Source organism: Triticum dicoccoides, chromosome 3B (assembly GCF_002162155.2).
Source record: "Triticum dicoccoides isolate Atlit2015 ecotype Zavitan chromosome 3B, WEW_v2.0, whole genome shotgun sequence".
Taxonomy (NCBI): domain Eukaryota; kingdom Viridiplantae; phylum Streptophyta; class Magnoliopsida; order Poales; family Poaceae; genus Triticum; species Triticum dicoccoides.
In genome coordinates, this window is record NC_041385.1 from 52,152,830 (window position 1) to 52,167,989 (window position 15,160).

A 15,160-nucleotide genomic window follows, 5' to 3' on the forward strand; every position below is an offset into this window, starting at 1 on the left:
ACCCAGACAATCTGAGTACAAGCTCAATGATTGAGCTTTTCTCCCTTAGTTTGCAGGCTAAGAATCTCGTCGGAGGTCTTATACCTCTTGACGTGGGCACGAGCCTGAAATCCCAATTTCATCCCTCGAAACATCTCATATGTTCTGCGACGTATCAAAATCGTCTTTGGTGCCTCAACTTTATACCTTTTAACTAAACTATCACGTAGTTATCAAAACGTGTATGTCAGATGTTCGCAACATCCACAGACGACGTTCGAGGTTCAGCACACCGAGCGGTGCATTAAGGACATAAGCCTCCTACAAAGCAACGAGGACAATCCTCAGTTTATGGACCCAGTCCGCATAATTGCTACTATCAACTTTCAACTAAATTTTCTCTAGGAACATATCTAAAACAGTAGAACTAAAGCGTATGCAACGACATAATTTGTGAAAACATTTTTGACTATGTTCAGGATAATTAAGTTCATCCTATGAACTCCCACTCAAATAGACATCCCTCTAGTCATCTAAGTGATTACATGATCCGAGTCAACAAGGCCGTGTCCGATCATCACATGAGACGGACTAGTCATCATCGGTGAACATCTTCATGTTGATCGTATCTACTATACGACTCATGCTCGACCTTTTGGTCTCTTGTGTTCCGAGGCCATGTCTGTACATGCTAGGCTCGTCAAGTCAACCTAAGTGTTTCGCATGTGTAAATCTGGCTTACACCTGTTGTATGTGAACGTTAGAATCTATCACACCCGATCATCACGTGGTGCTTCGAAACAATGAACTTTCACAACGGTGCACAGTTAGGGGGGAACACTTTCTTGAAATTTTAATGAGGGGTCATCTTATTTACTACCGTCGTTCTAAGCAAATAAGATGCATAAACATGATAAACATCACATGCAATCAAAATAGTGACGTGATATGTCCAATATCATTTTGCTCCTTTTTGATCTCCATCTTTGGGGCTCCATGATCATCATCGTCACTGGCATGACACCATGATCTCCATCATCGTGTCTCCATGAAGTTGTCTCACCAACTCATTACTTCTACTACTATGGCTACCAGTTAGCAATAAAGTAAAGTAATTACATGGCATTGTTCAATGACACGTAGGTCATACAATAAATAAAGACAACTCCTATGGCTCCTGCCGGTTGTCATACTCATTGACATGCAAGTCGTGGTTCCTATTACAAGAACATGATCAATCTCATACATCACATATCATTCATCACATTCTTTTTGGCCATATCACATCACATAGCATACCCTGCAAAAACAAGTTAGACGTCCTCTAATTGTTGTTTGCATGTTTTACGTGGCTGCTATTGGTTTCTAGCAAGAACGTTTCTTACCTACGCAAAAACCACAACGTGATATGTCAATTGCTATTTACCCTTCATAAGGACCCTTTTCATCAAATCTGATCCGACTAAAGTGGGAGAGACTGGCACCCGCTAGCCACCTTATGCAACAAGTGCATGTCAGTCGGTGGAACCTGTCTCACATAAGTGTACGTGTAAGGTCGGTTCGGGCCGCTTCATCCCACAATATCGTCGAAACAAGATTGGACTAGTAACGGTAAGCATATTGAACAAAATTAACACCCACAACAACTTGTGTTCTACTCATGCATAGAAACTACGCATAGACCTAGCTCATGATGCCACTATTGGGGAACGTAGCAGAAATTCAAAATTTTCCTACGAGTCACCAAGATCTATCTATGGAGAGACTAGCAACGAGGGGAAGGAGAGTGCATCTACATACCCTTGTAGATTGCTAAGTGGAAGCGTTCAAGAGAACGGGGTTGAAGGAGTCGTACTCGTCGTGATCCAAATCACCGGAGATCCTAGTGCCGAACGGATGGCACCTCCGCGTTCAACACACGTACAGCCCGGTGACGTCTCCCATGCCTTGATCCAGCAAGGAGAGAGGGAGAGGTTGAGGAAGACTCCATCCAGCAGCAGCACAACGGCGTGGTGGTGATGGAGGAGCGTGGTAATCCAGCAGGGCTTCGCCAAGCACCGCGAGAGACAAGGAGAAAGAGAGGTAGGGCTGCGCCAGGGAGAGGTGGAAACTCTTGTGTATGGCAGCCCCAAAACCTCAACTATATATAGGGGAGAGGGAGGGGGTTGCGCCCCCTCTAGGGTTCCCACCCCTAGGGGTGCGGCAGCCCCAAAACCCATCTAGGGTGGCGGCCAAGGGGGGGAGAGGGGGAAACTTGCCCCCCAAGCAAGGTGGGGCGCCCCCTCCCCAAACCCTAGGCGCCTTGGGCCCTTGTGGGGGGCGCACCAGCCCACCTGGGGCTGGTCCCCTCCCACACTTGGCCCATGCAGCCCTTTGGGGCCGGTAGCCCCACTTGGTGGACCCCCGGGACCCTCCCGGTGGTCCCAGTACGTTACCGATAACACCCGAAACTTTTCCGGTGACCAAAACAGGACTTCCCATATATAAATCTTTATCTCCGGACCATTTCGGAACTCCTCGTGACGTCCGGGCTCATTCGGGACTCCGAACAACATTCGATAACCACGTATATCTATTCCCTATAACCCTAGCATCATCGAACTTTAAGTGTGTAGACCCTACGGGTTCGGGAACCATGCAGACATGACCGAGACGTTCTCCGGTCAATAACCAACAGCGGGATCTGGATACCCATGTTGGCTCCCACATGTTCCACGATGATATCATCGGATGAACCACGATGTCAAGGACTCAATCAATCCCGTATACAATTCCCTTTGTCTAGCGGTATTGTACTTGCCCGAGATTCGATCGTCGGTATGCCGATACCTTGTTCAATCTCGTTACCGACAAGTCTCCTTACTCGTTCCGTAACACATCATCCCGTGATCAACCCCTTGGTCACATTGTGCACATTATGATGACGTCCTACCGAGTGGGCCCAGAGATACCTCTCCGTCAACCGGAGTGACAAATCCTAGTCTTGATTCGTGCCAACCCAACAGACACTTTCGGAGATACCTGTAGTGCACCTTTATAGCCACCCAGTTACGTTGTGACGTTTGGTACACCCAAAGCATTCCTAAGGTATCCGGGAGTTGCACAATCTCATGGTCTAAGGAAATGATACTTGACATTAGAAAAGCTTTAGCATACGAACTACATGATCTTTGTGCTAGGCTTAGGATTAGGTCTTGTCCATCACATCATTCTCCTAATGATGTGATCCCGTTATCAACGACATCCAATGTCCATGGTCAGGAAACCGTAACCATCTATTGATCAATGAGCTAGTCATCTAGAGGCTTACTAGGGACTTGGTGTTGTCTATGTACCCACACATGTATCTGAGTTTCCTATCAATACAATTATATCATGGATAATAAACGGTTATCATGAACAAGGAAATATAATAATAATAACTAATTTATTATTGCCTCTAGGGCATATTTCCAACACCCACCGTGCACTCAAAGGACGCAAGGACAGAGGCGAGAACCTCCTGCTCGACGTGCATGGGGACAAGCGTGCTTTTGGAGAAGTTGATGACGAGGTCGGTCGCTGCCGCGAAGAGGTCGAGGATGACTCGAAGCCGCGCCGCAGCCGCGGGGTCAGCATGCATGATGATCAGCGTGTCGTCCGCGTACTGGAGGACCACTGCCGATGCCCCCTCCACCAGAGGGTGACGTGCAGCCCCATCGCCCCTGATCATGCACTGGAGAACATCAGCGATCAGGAGGAACAGGTACGGGGAGATGGGGTCCCCGTGACGCAGCCCTTTCCGCACCGCGAACCAGCGCCCGGGCACGTCGTTGAGAAGAACAGCGACCTTGGAGGAACGGAGGATGATGTCCATCCTATCGCACCAGAGAGACGGAAACCCCCGGACCTCCATGATCCGGCGAAGGCTTGGCCAGGCTTTGGAGTCGAAAGCCTTAGCAAAATCCATCTTGAAGACAAGCGTCGGTGCCCCCCGCCGGTGGCACCATTGCACCAACTCCGCGGCATAGACAAAGTTCTCCGGGATGCTGCGACCGGGCAGGAACCTGGACTGATCTTCATCAATGATGGCACCGATCTGCAGCTGAAGCTGAGAGGTCAGACCCCGGCAGAGGATCTTGACATCGCCGTTCTGAAGTGAGACGGGGCGGAAATCTCTGGGGCCTGGCATCCCATCCTTTTTTAGGAGCATGGCAATGAGGGCACGGTTGATCCCATCCAGGCATGCAACACCGTTGTAGACGTTGTCGAAGAGGCGCTGCGGGTCATCCGCGACCGCCGGCCAGGCGGCCTGGTAGAAGGCGAGGCCGAGCCCGTCCGGCCTAGGCGCGCTCGTCCGGTCCAGAGCGAACACGACAATTCTGATCTCCGCCCGAGAGAAAGGAGCCACCAGGGGAGCACCATCGACCCGGGGCGTCGCAACGTAAAGGGCAGCCAGATCAAACCCCCAGGAGGTGAGGGGTGCTCGTCCCAGCAGGGTGGAGTAGTAGCGACGCAGAGCCGCCTCCTTAGCCTAGTGTGTCACGAGCTCGACGCCGTCCACCGCAAGCACCCGGATGGCATTGCAACAGCGATAGTGGGAAGCGCGGGCGTGGAAATAGCCGGTGTTCTCGTCCCCCACCGCCACGGCACGACACTTCCCCCGCTGCCGCCAATAAGCCGCCTGTCGCGCAATAGATCCCGCCAACTGGAGCCGGGCATCACGCCGCAGTTCCACCTCTGTCATGCAGAGCCATCGGCACTCCTCCCAGAAGTCTATCAGATCAATCAGAAACTTGCAGTTGTTATTGAAAACAGGAATGAATTTGTGTTGCCGTTTCCAAACCTTGGCAGCAAACCTGAGGCGTTTCTTCTAGCGAGCAAGGCGGGTCGCGACACAGGGGGAACGAGGGGCGAGGGACTGATAACCCGCAAGTATACGGGATAGTTGTAGCCTCTTTCGATAAGTAAGAGTGTCGAACCCAACGAGAAGCTAAAGGTAGAACAAATACTCTCTCAAGTCCTATCGGCCACTGATATGACTCTACACATGCTTGACGTTCGCTTTACCTAGAACAAGTATGAAACTAGAAGTACTTTGTAGGTGTGATAGGATAGGTTTGCAAGATAATAAAGAACACGTAAATAAAAAGTAGGGGCTGTTTAGATAAATAAACAATAAAGTAAATATAGCGAGTATGGAAAAGTGGTGGTAGGAGTTGTGAAATTGTCCCTAGGCAATTGACTATGTTACTAGACCGGTAATCACTATTGTAATTCTATTTGAGGGAGAGGCATAGGCTAACATACTTTCTCTTCTTGGATCATATGCACTTATGATTGGAACTCTAGCAAGCATCCGCAACTACTAAAGATCATTAAGGTAAAACCCAACCGTAGCATTAAAGTATCAAGTCCCCTTTATTCCATACGCAAACAACCTACTTACTCGGGTATGTGCTTCTGTCACTCACGCCACCCACCATAAGCAAATCATAAACATATTGCAAACCCTACAGCGGGAATCCCTCACGCTTGCGCGACACGGAGAGCACCATAGGACAACACCAATAATAAAACATGCAACTCAAACCAATCATAGCAATTCATCAATCACCGGTAGGACAACGAAAATCTACTCACACATCATAGGATGGCAACACATCATTGGATAATAATATGAAGCATAAAGCACCATGTTCAAGTAGAGGGTACAGCGGGTTGCGGGAGAGTGGACCGCTGGATATAGAAGGGGGAAGGTGATGGGGATGTTGGTGAAGATGACGGAGGTGTTGGTGAAGATCACGGTGATGATGATGGCCCCCGGCGGCGTTCCGACGCCATAGGAAGCAAGGGAGAGAGAGCCCCCCTTCTTCTTCTTCTTCCTTGACCTCCTCCCTAGATGGGAGAAGGGTTTCCCCTCTGGTCCTTGGCTCCCATGGCGTGGGAGGGGCGAGAGCCCCTCCGAGATTGGATCTATCTCTTTGTTTCTGCATTCTCAGATTCTGTCCCTTCACCGTTTCTTTTATATCTGGAGATCCATAACTCCAATTGGGGTGAATCTTTCGCCCAGATTTTGCTCGTAAAATTAGCTTTCTTGTGGCAAAATAAGAGCATCAACCGCCTTACGGGTGGCCCACGAGAGTGCCAGGCGTGCCCAGGGGGGAGGGCGCGCCCCCCTGTCTCGTGGCCACCTCGGGCACTGTTTCGCGTTGATTCTTCCTCCGGAAAATCCCAAATATTCCAAAATAATTCTCCGTCCATTTTTATCCCGTTTGGATTCCGTTTGATATTGGGTTTCTGCGAAACATAAAACATGCAACAAACAGGAACTGGCACTGGGCACTGGGTCAATATCTTAGTTCTAAAAATAGTATAAAAAGTTGCCAAAAGTATATGAAAGTTGAAGAATATTGGCATGGAACAATCAAAAATTATAGATACGACGGATACGTATCAGCATCCCCAAGCTTAATTCCTGCTCGTCCTCGAGTAGGTAAATGATCAAAAAGATAATTTTTGATGTGGAATGCTACCTAGCATAATCTTGATCATATGTCTAATCATGGCATGAATATTAAGACACGAGTGATTCAAAGCAATAGTCTATCATTTGACATAAAAACAATAATACTTCGAGCGTACTAATAAAGCAATCATGTCTTTTCAAAACAACAAGGCCAAAGCAAGCTTATCCCTACAAAATCATATAGTTTGGCGATGCTTCATTTTCGTCACACAAAATGCTCCCATCATGCACAACCCCGATGACAAGCCAAGGAATTGGTTCATACTTTTTAACGCGCTTCAGCTTTTTCAACCCTCATGCAATACATGAGCGCAAGCCATGGATATAGCACTATAGGTGGAATAGAATATAATGATGGATGTTATGTGGAGAAGACAAAAAGGGAGAAAGTCTCACATCGACGCGGCTAATCAACGGGCTATGGAGATGCCCATCAATTGATGTCAATGTGAGGAGTAGGGATTGCCATGCAACTGATGCACTAAGAGCTATAAGTGTATGAAAGCTCAACAAAAGAAACTAAGTGGGTGTGCATCCAACTTGCTTGCTCATGAAGACCTAGGGCATTTGAGGAAGCCCATCATTGGAATATACAAGCCAAGTTCTATAATGAAAATTCCCACTAGTATATGAAAGTGATAACATAGGAGACAATCTATATGAAGAACATGGTGCTACTTTGAAGCACAAGTGTGGAAAAAGGATAGTAACATTGCCCCTTTTCTTTTCCTTTTTTTCTTTTTTTCGGTGGGCTTCTTTGGCCCCCTTTTTTATTTAGGCTTCTTTGGCCTTTCCTTTTTTCCTTTTTTTCTTTTTTTCTTTTTTTTCATGGGGCAATGATCTATAATGATGATCATCACACTTTTATTTACTTACAACTCAATACTGGAACAAAGATATGACTCTATGAATGCTTCTGGCGGTGTACCGGGATGTGCAATGATCTAGCGTAGCAATGACATCAAAAAATGGACAAGCCATGAAAACATCATGCTAGCTATCTTACGATCATGCAAAGCAATATGACAATGAATGCTCAAGTCATGTATATGATGATGATGGAAGTTGCACAGCAATATATCTCGGAATAGCTATGGAAATGCCATAATAGGTAGGTATGGTGTCTGTTTTGAGGAAGATATAATGAGGCTTATGTGTGATATAGCGTATCATATCATAGGGTTTGGATTCATCGGCGAAGTTTGCACCAACTTTCAAGGTGAGAAAGGGCAATGCACGGTACCGAAGAGGCTAGCAATGATAGAAAGGTAAAAGTGCGTATAATCCATGGACTCACATTAGTCATAAAGAACTCATATACTTGTTGCAAAAGTTTATTAGCCCTCAAAGCAAAGTACTACTACGCATGCCCCTAGGGGGGTAGATTGGTAGGAAAAGACCATCGCTCGTCCCCGACCGCCACTCATAAGGAAGACAATCAAAGAAACACCCCATGCTTCAAATTTGTCACACAACGGTTACCATACGTGCATGCTGCGGGACTTGCAAACCTCGATACAAGTGTCTCTACAATCCACAACCACCCACTAGCATGACTCTAATATCACCATCTTTATATCGCAAAACTATTGCAAGGAATCAAACATATCATATTCAGCGATCTACAAGTTTATGTAGGATTTTATGACTAACCATGTGAATGACCAATTCCTGTCATCTCTCTAAATAGATATAAGTGAAGCAAGAGAGTTTAATTCTTTCCACAAAATAAATGCCCACGCTCTAACAAATATAAGTGGAGCAAAAGAGCATTCTACAAATGGCGGTTTTTTCTAAATAAAGAGAAACAGGCAATCCAAACTTCAAATGATATAAGTGAAGCACATGAAGCATTCTATAAAGACACACTCAAAAGATTTAAGTGAAGTCCAATGAGCATTCTATAAATCAACCAAGGACTATCTCATACCAGCATGGTGCATAAAAGAAAAGTGAAAACTAAATGCAAAAGATGCTCCAAGACTTGCACATAATGCATAAACGAAACGAATACGAAAACATACCGATACTTGTTGAAGAAAGAGGGGATGCCTTCCGGGGCATCCCCAAGCTTAGACGCTTGAGTCTCCTTGAATATTTACTTGGGGTGGCTCGGGAATCCCCAAGCTTAAGCTCTTGCCTCTCTTACTTTTCCTCATATCGAGACCTCCTCGATTAGACACTTCATCCACACAAAACTTCAACAGAAAACTCGGTAAGATCCGTTAGTATAATAAAGCAAATCACCACTCTAAGTATTGTTGCAAACCAATTCATATTTTGTTTTCGTATTGTTTCTACTGTAATATAACTTTTCCATGGCTTAATCCACTAATATAAACTGATAGATTCATCAAAACAAGCAAACTATGCATAAAAAACAGAATTGATCAAAAATAGAACAGTCTGTAGCAATCTGAACATCCACCACACTTCTGGTACACCAAACATTCTACCACAATTAGGAAAAATAAAAAAGTTGTATAGAAAGACAGTGCAAAAAGAATCAGAACCGTTTGACATTCCAGTTAAAAATGTAAAATCGCGCGCTACAGCCAAAGTTTCTGTCCTGCATCGTACAAACCAACAAGCATTGTAAACATCCTAAAGGCAAACCTTAGCACATTATTTTTATAATACAATGGAATTGTACAAGGGGATAATTATTTTTGATGAAAAGTTTATGTAATCAAGATTCACAAAGTTTCCGTGAGCATGAACAAAGTTCAAGGAGTTTTCCCACTTCAACAATGCTTGTCTTTCTTACTTTCACTTTCCTTTTTGAAAAGTTTTTAGGTTCCCCTCTTTATTTTTTTGTTTTTAAACTATATAAAAGCACTCAACAGAAATAAATGACTCTCTAAAACTTCCGGGTTGTCTCCCTGGCAGCGCTTTCTTTAAAGCCATTAAGCTAGGCATATAGTGCTCAAGTAATGAATCCACCCGGATCCCAAGGTATATCAAAGCCAATTTTAATTAGCAATGATTTGTAATTTAGTAGTGAGCACAAAGTAACATATATCATGCAACAACGAAGTCTAACTCTCTTCCTATGCATCGACATGTCATAAAAGAAAAATTCATGCACACAAAGTAAAGGCCAATGCATAGTATAAACAGTTTCTTGCAATTCTACCGTGTTGGAAACATAGAGAGGTGGAGATATAGTTCCTCTCTCGTAATAATTGCAAGTAGGAGCAGCAAGCACATGCATATTATATCTATCAAAATTATCATGTGCAATAGTAAAAGGCAACCCATCAATATAATCCTTAATAAGCACAAACTTCTCCGATATAGTGTAGTTTGGAGAATTCAAATAGATAATAGGACTATCATGCATGGGTGCAATAGCAACAATTTCATGTTTAACATAAGGAACTATAGCAAGTTCATCTCCATAAGCATAATTCATATTGGCATCTTGGCCACAAGCATAGCAAGCATCATCAAAAGGGGATATTTCAAGAGAATCAACGGGATCACAACAATCATCATAGCAATCAACATAGTAATCATCATAGCAATCATCCTTCGGTAAGCACGAAGGGAAATTAAACAATGTATGAGTTGAAGAGTTACTCTCATTAGAAGGTGGGCACGGGTAGCTAATCCGCTCTTCCTCCTTTTGTTCTTCGCTCTCCTCATCATCTTTTTCATCCAATGAGCTCACGGTTTCATCAATTTCTTCTTCCATAGCTTCCTGTAAAATATTAGTCTCCTCTTGGACAGCAGAGAATTTCTCAATATATAGTTTAACATAGGCATTAGAAGCATAATTATCATAACAATATTCAAGTATGGCAAAATTTTCAGATTCGTAGAGAGTAGCATCATATTTTTCAATCAAAGAAGCAATTTCATAAGCACCCTTAAAAGCAACAAATTCTTCAATTTGTTGAACATCATAGTAATTATAAACACCCTTAGCATACGAAGATACGATCCCATTATCAATAAACTCACATTGGTAGGGAAGGTGTTTCTTAGGATTTTTAGAACAACAAGTAATATCATATATTTCACACAAATTCCAAGCATATCATTGCAAACGATGAATTTGATCCAGTAAAAGTTTCCCTTTTTCAGATATACGGTGTCGCACATAACAAGCATGCTCATCTAAAGATTTGCCCTCAACTAAGCTAATTGGGGTTTCAGCACGAGCACAAAGGGATCAAAGATGATCCAAGTAAAAAGCTTCAGGAGTGTGATAGATTTTGAGTGGTTCTTCAACCATTGGTGTCGTAGGTACAACTAATTTTTTTGGTATTTTGCGTTTCCTACCCATAACTAAAGATAGAAAACAACTAAGAACAGCAAATAAAATTTACTTAGTGATAAAGCAGACAAGCGCACATGAGAATATTCACCCCACGTTATGACTCCCCGGCAACGGCGCCAGAAAAAGGTCTTGATAACCCGCAAGTATACGGGATAGTTGTAGCCTCTTTCGATAAGTAAGAGCGTCGAACCCAACGAGGAGCTAAAGGTAGAACAAATACTCTCTCAAGTCCTATCGGCCACTGATACGACTCTACACACGTTTGACATTCGCTTTACCTAGAACAAGTATGAAACTAGAAGTACTTTGTAGGTGTGATAGGATAGGTTTGCAAGATAATAAAGAACACGTAAATAAAAAGTAGGGGCTGTTTAGATAAATAAACAATAAAGCAAATATAGCGAGTATGGAAAAGTGGTGGTAGGAGTTGTGAAATTGTCCCTAGGCAATTGGCTACATTACTAGACCGGTAATCACTATTGCAATTCTATTTGAGGGAGAGGCATAAGCTAACATACTTTCTCTTCTTGGATCATATGCACTTATGATTGGAACTCTAGCAAGCATCTGCAACTACTAAAGATCATTAAGGTAAAACCCAACCATAGCATTAAAGTATCAAGTCCCCTTTATCCCATACGCAAACAACCTACTTACTCGGGTCTATGCTTCTGTCACTCACGCCACCCACCATAAGCAAATCATAAACATATTGCAAACCCTACAGCGGGAATCCCTCATGCTTGCGCGACACGGAGAGCACCATAGGACATCACCAATAATAAAACATGCAACTCAAACCAATCATAGCAATTCATCAATCACCGGTAGGACAACGAAAATCTACTCACACATCATAGGATGGCAACACATCATTGGATAATAATATGAAGCATAAAGCACCATGTTCAAGTAGAGGGTACAGCGGGTTGCGGGAGAGTGGACCACTGGATATAGAAGGGGGAAGGTGATGGAGATGTTGGTGAAGATGATGGAGGTGTTGGTGAAGATCGCGGTGATGATGATGGCCCCCGGCGGCGTTCCGGCACCACCGGAAGCAAGGGGGAGAGAGCCCTCCTTCTTCTTCTTCTTCCTTGACCTCCTCCCTAGATGGGAGAAGGGTTTCCCCTCTGGTCCTTGGCTCCCATGGTGTGGGAGTGGCGAGAGCCCCTCTGAGATTGGATCTATCTCTCTGTTTCTGCGTTCTCAGATTATGCCCCTTCACCGTTTCTTTTATATCTGGAGATCCGTACCTCCGATTGGGGTGAATCTTTCGCCCAGATTTTTCTCGTAAAATTAGCTTTCTTGCGGCAAAAGAAGAGCGTCAACTGCCTTACGGGTGGCCCACGAGAGTGCCAGGCGCGCCCAGGGGGAGAGCACGCCCCCCTGTCTCGTGGCCACCTCACTGTTTCGCGTTGATTCTTCCTCCAGAAAAGCCCAAATATTCCAAAATAATTCTTTGTCCGTTTTTATCCCGTTTGAATTCATTTGATATTGGATTTCTGCGAAACATAAAACATGCAACAAACAGGAACTGGCACTGGGCACTGGGTCAATATGTTAGTCCCAAAAATAGTATAAAAAGTTGCCAAAAGTATATGAAAGTTGAAGAATATTGGCATGGAACAATAAAAAATTATAGATACGACGGAGAAGTATCAGGGACCAGGACGGCAAAACCGTGGGAAGGAACCCAGGATCCAGCAGCCACGACGTTTCAAAGAAAAAACGACCGGCAGGAGGGAGGCGAGTAGAGACAGAAACCAAAAGGGGAAAGTGGTCCGAGGTGGTACAGTGACGGGACACGAGGGACGAGTCGGGGAACAGCACGTCCCGGGCAGCGTTGAAGAACGCATGGTAGAGCCGCGCGAGAGTGGGTGGCACACGCTTACGTTACCAAGTGAACAAACGGTCAGACAGAGGGAGCTCATGCCAGGCCAAAGCGTCGATCACGGAATTGAATGCGTTCATGCGCACCACGTCGAAGTGGTCATTGTTCTTCTCGCGCAGGAGATGGATGAGATTAAAATCGCCCACCATAAGCCATGGCCTGTGGACGGACGGAGCCAGGGCAAGCATATCGTCAACGAACATCGCAGTGAGCGAGTGATCAGCAGGGGTGTAAACATTGGTGATAGAGAAGGCCAAGTCAAAAACGGTCGACGCAAGAGTGACGGTGAGGGGAAAACACGACACAGAAGAGCTGATCAGGGTCAGGAGACGGGGGGTCCCAAGCAGTAACGATGCCGTCTCGTGACCCATCTGCATCCTTAGCGACAAAATCTGAGAGAGGACCAGGAAGGAAGGATCGGGCTTTAGGAGCGTCGAGCGTTGCAAGTTTGGTCTCTTGCAAGCACGCAACAGAGAGGGTAGCGGAGGAGAGGGAATTACGTACGAGGTCGCACTTGTCGCAATCCCCGAGCCCTTGCACATTCCAAAAGAGGAAGGAGAGATTCTGGACACGACTAACCATAGAAACTAACAGGCACCCAAGGACTGATACAAACGCACACCGCAACACGAAAGTGAGAAACAAAGCCACTCCAATGGGAGTGTAAGGAGGAAGACACGGGATGAAACAGGGCTCCCACAACAGAGCTCGGGAAAAGCTCGGAGGGCGAACTAAACATGGGCGAACTAATCATGGGAGGGAGCTGGGCACCATTGGGGTCTTGAGAGCTGTGGCAACGCGCAGCCCGGCCACCGAGGCGGACGAGAGCGGCTGCACCAGCACGTCGAGTACATGGATGTCCCTCATCCACTCTAGGAGGACGACCGCGCGGATCGTGGCTAGCTCAAGCCCAGAGAGGGCACGCGGGTCGACCTCCAGAACACGCACGAAACCGGAGAAGGCCACGGGAATGCAGGTCGGGGTCACGAACTCGGCGGGGAAGCCCATGGCCGCCAAGAGAGCGCACTGGGCGCGCACGTTCGGCTCGCGCCCGTACAACTCCTCGCGATGGAGGTCAATGTGGGCCCCTTGGTAGTCGAGGGGTTGGCGGTTGATGACTTCCTCCTGAGCGGCCCAAGAGGCAAAGCGGAGGTAGCACACCCCCACCGACGATGGCACCGTGTCGAAGGAGAGATGCCCGAGGTCCCGCTTCATGGCCGCCTGGATGGCGCTCGTCGCGTTGATGAATGCGTGGGGAGGCTCAATGGAGACGATGGTGAGACGGAGCGCAGCCTCCAGGTCACCCGCGGGCGCCCGAGGTCCCGCATCTTAAAAATTTTTCGTACCCTGCCATTTTATGTTGTTGTTGTGTGTGTGCGCGTGTGCGTGTGTGTTGTTGTGTGTGTGCAAGCATGTGTGTTGCTGTGTGTATGTGCTACTACCTGTGTGCTACCGCCCTCGCACTGATGCTGCATGTGGGTCCTACTGCCCGGCACATACACATAGCACGTGAGGGGTAAAAGAGTCTTTTCCTGTGTCATTTAGACTTTTTTTCGAGAGTACGCCAAAGGCGTACCTTATCTTTATAGAAGAGAGCAAAAGTATTTACAAGAAGCTTGAGGCCATGCGAACATACCCCAAGCAGAACACACACCCACACCCAACTACCAAACTACCAAATGCACTAGGCTACTCTCTCACAAATCTATGCAACCCTACCACTCCTACTCCCGCACTCCTCCACTCCTCAATCTCTTGCAAAATTTTGTGAATAAGGTCCCTTCCCATGAGCACTTGATTTACCCGATTGAAGACCCTAGCATTATGCTGCTTCCATAAGTTCCATGCCACCACAATTGCCAGAGTGTCGAACCCTCTTTTCTGTGCCTTGTGGTAATGCTTCCTGCTTGATAACCACCATTGGAGATAGCTATCTTGTGTGCTTGGCCGAGGGATGTTCAAGTGGAGTGCAGAGAGACATCCTTCCCACACCTCCCTAGCATACACGCACTGGATTAGAATGTGCTAAACATTGTCCTGGCATTGCAAGCACGTGTAACAAGGTGACGGATGATCTTGGAGCCCATGTCTTGCTCTCCTATCAGAGGTCCACAAGCGATGTTGGACCGCGAGCCAAGCAAAAATCTTGCACTTTAGGATCGCCCAGCTCTTCCAAATACAGGCCGCAAAAGGGGAGGTGACACCCCCAGCACACAACCATCGATAAGTTGACTTTGCCGTGTATTGTCCTGAAGGGTCCGCCGGCCAGGAAAGGATATCTGGTGCGTCTGCTTGCTGTTGTATCGTGTGAATGGCTTGATGCAGGTGCAGAAGTTGCATATGCGCAGTGAAAGAAAGATCTCCTCTCACATCCTGTGTCCATCTGTTAGCATCCATCGCCTGCTGAACTGTGCGTCTATTCTTCACTCTTGTGTCCACTGACGCGACAATGTTGGGAGCAATGTCCGCTGCTGCAAACCCATGGATCCATCGATCT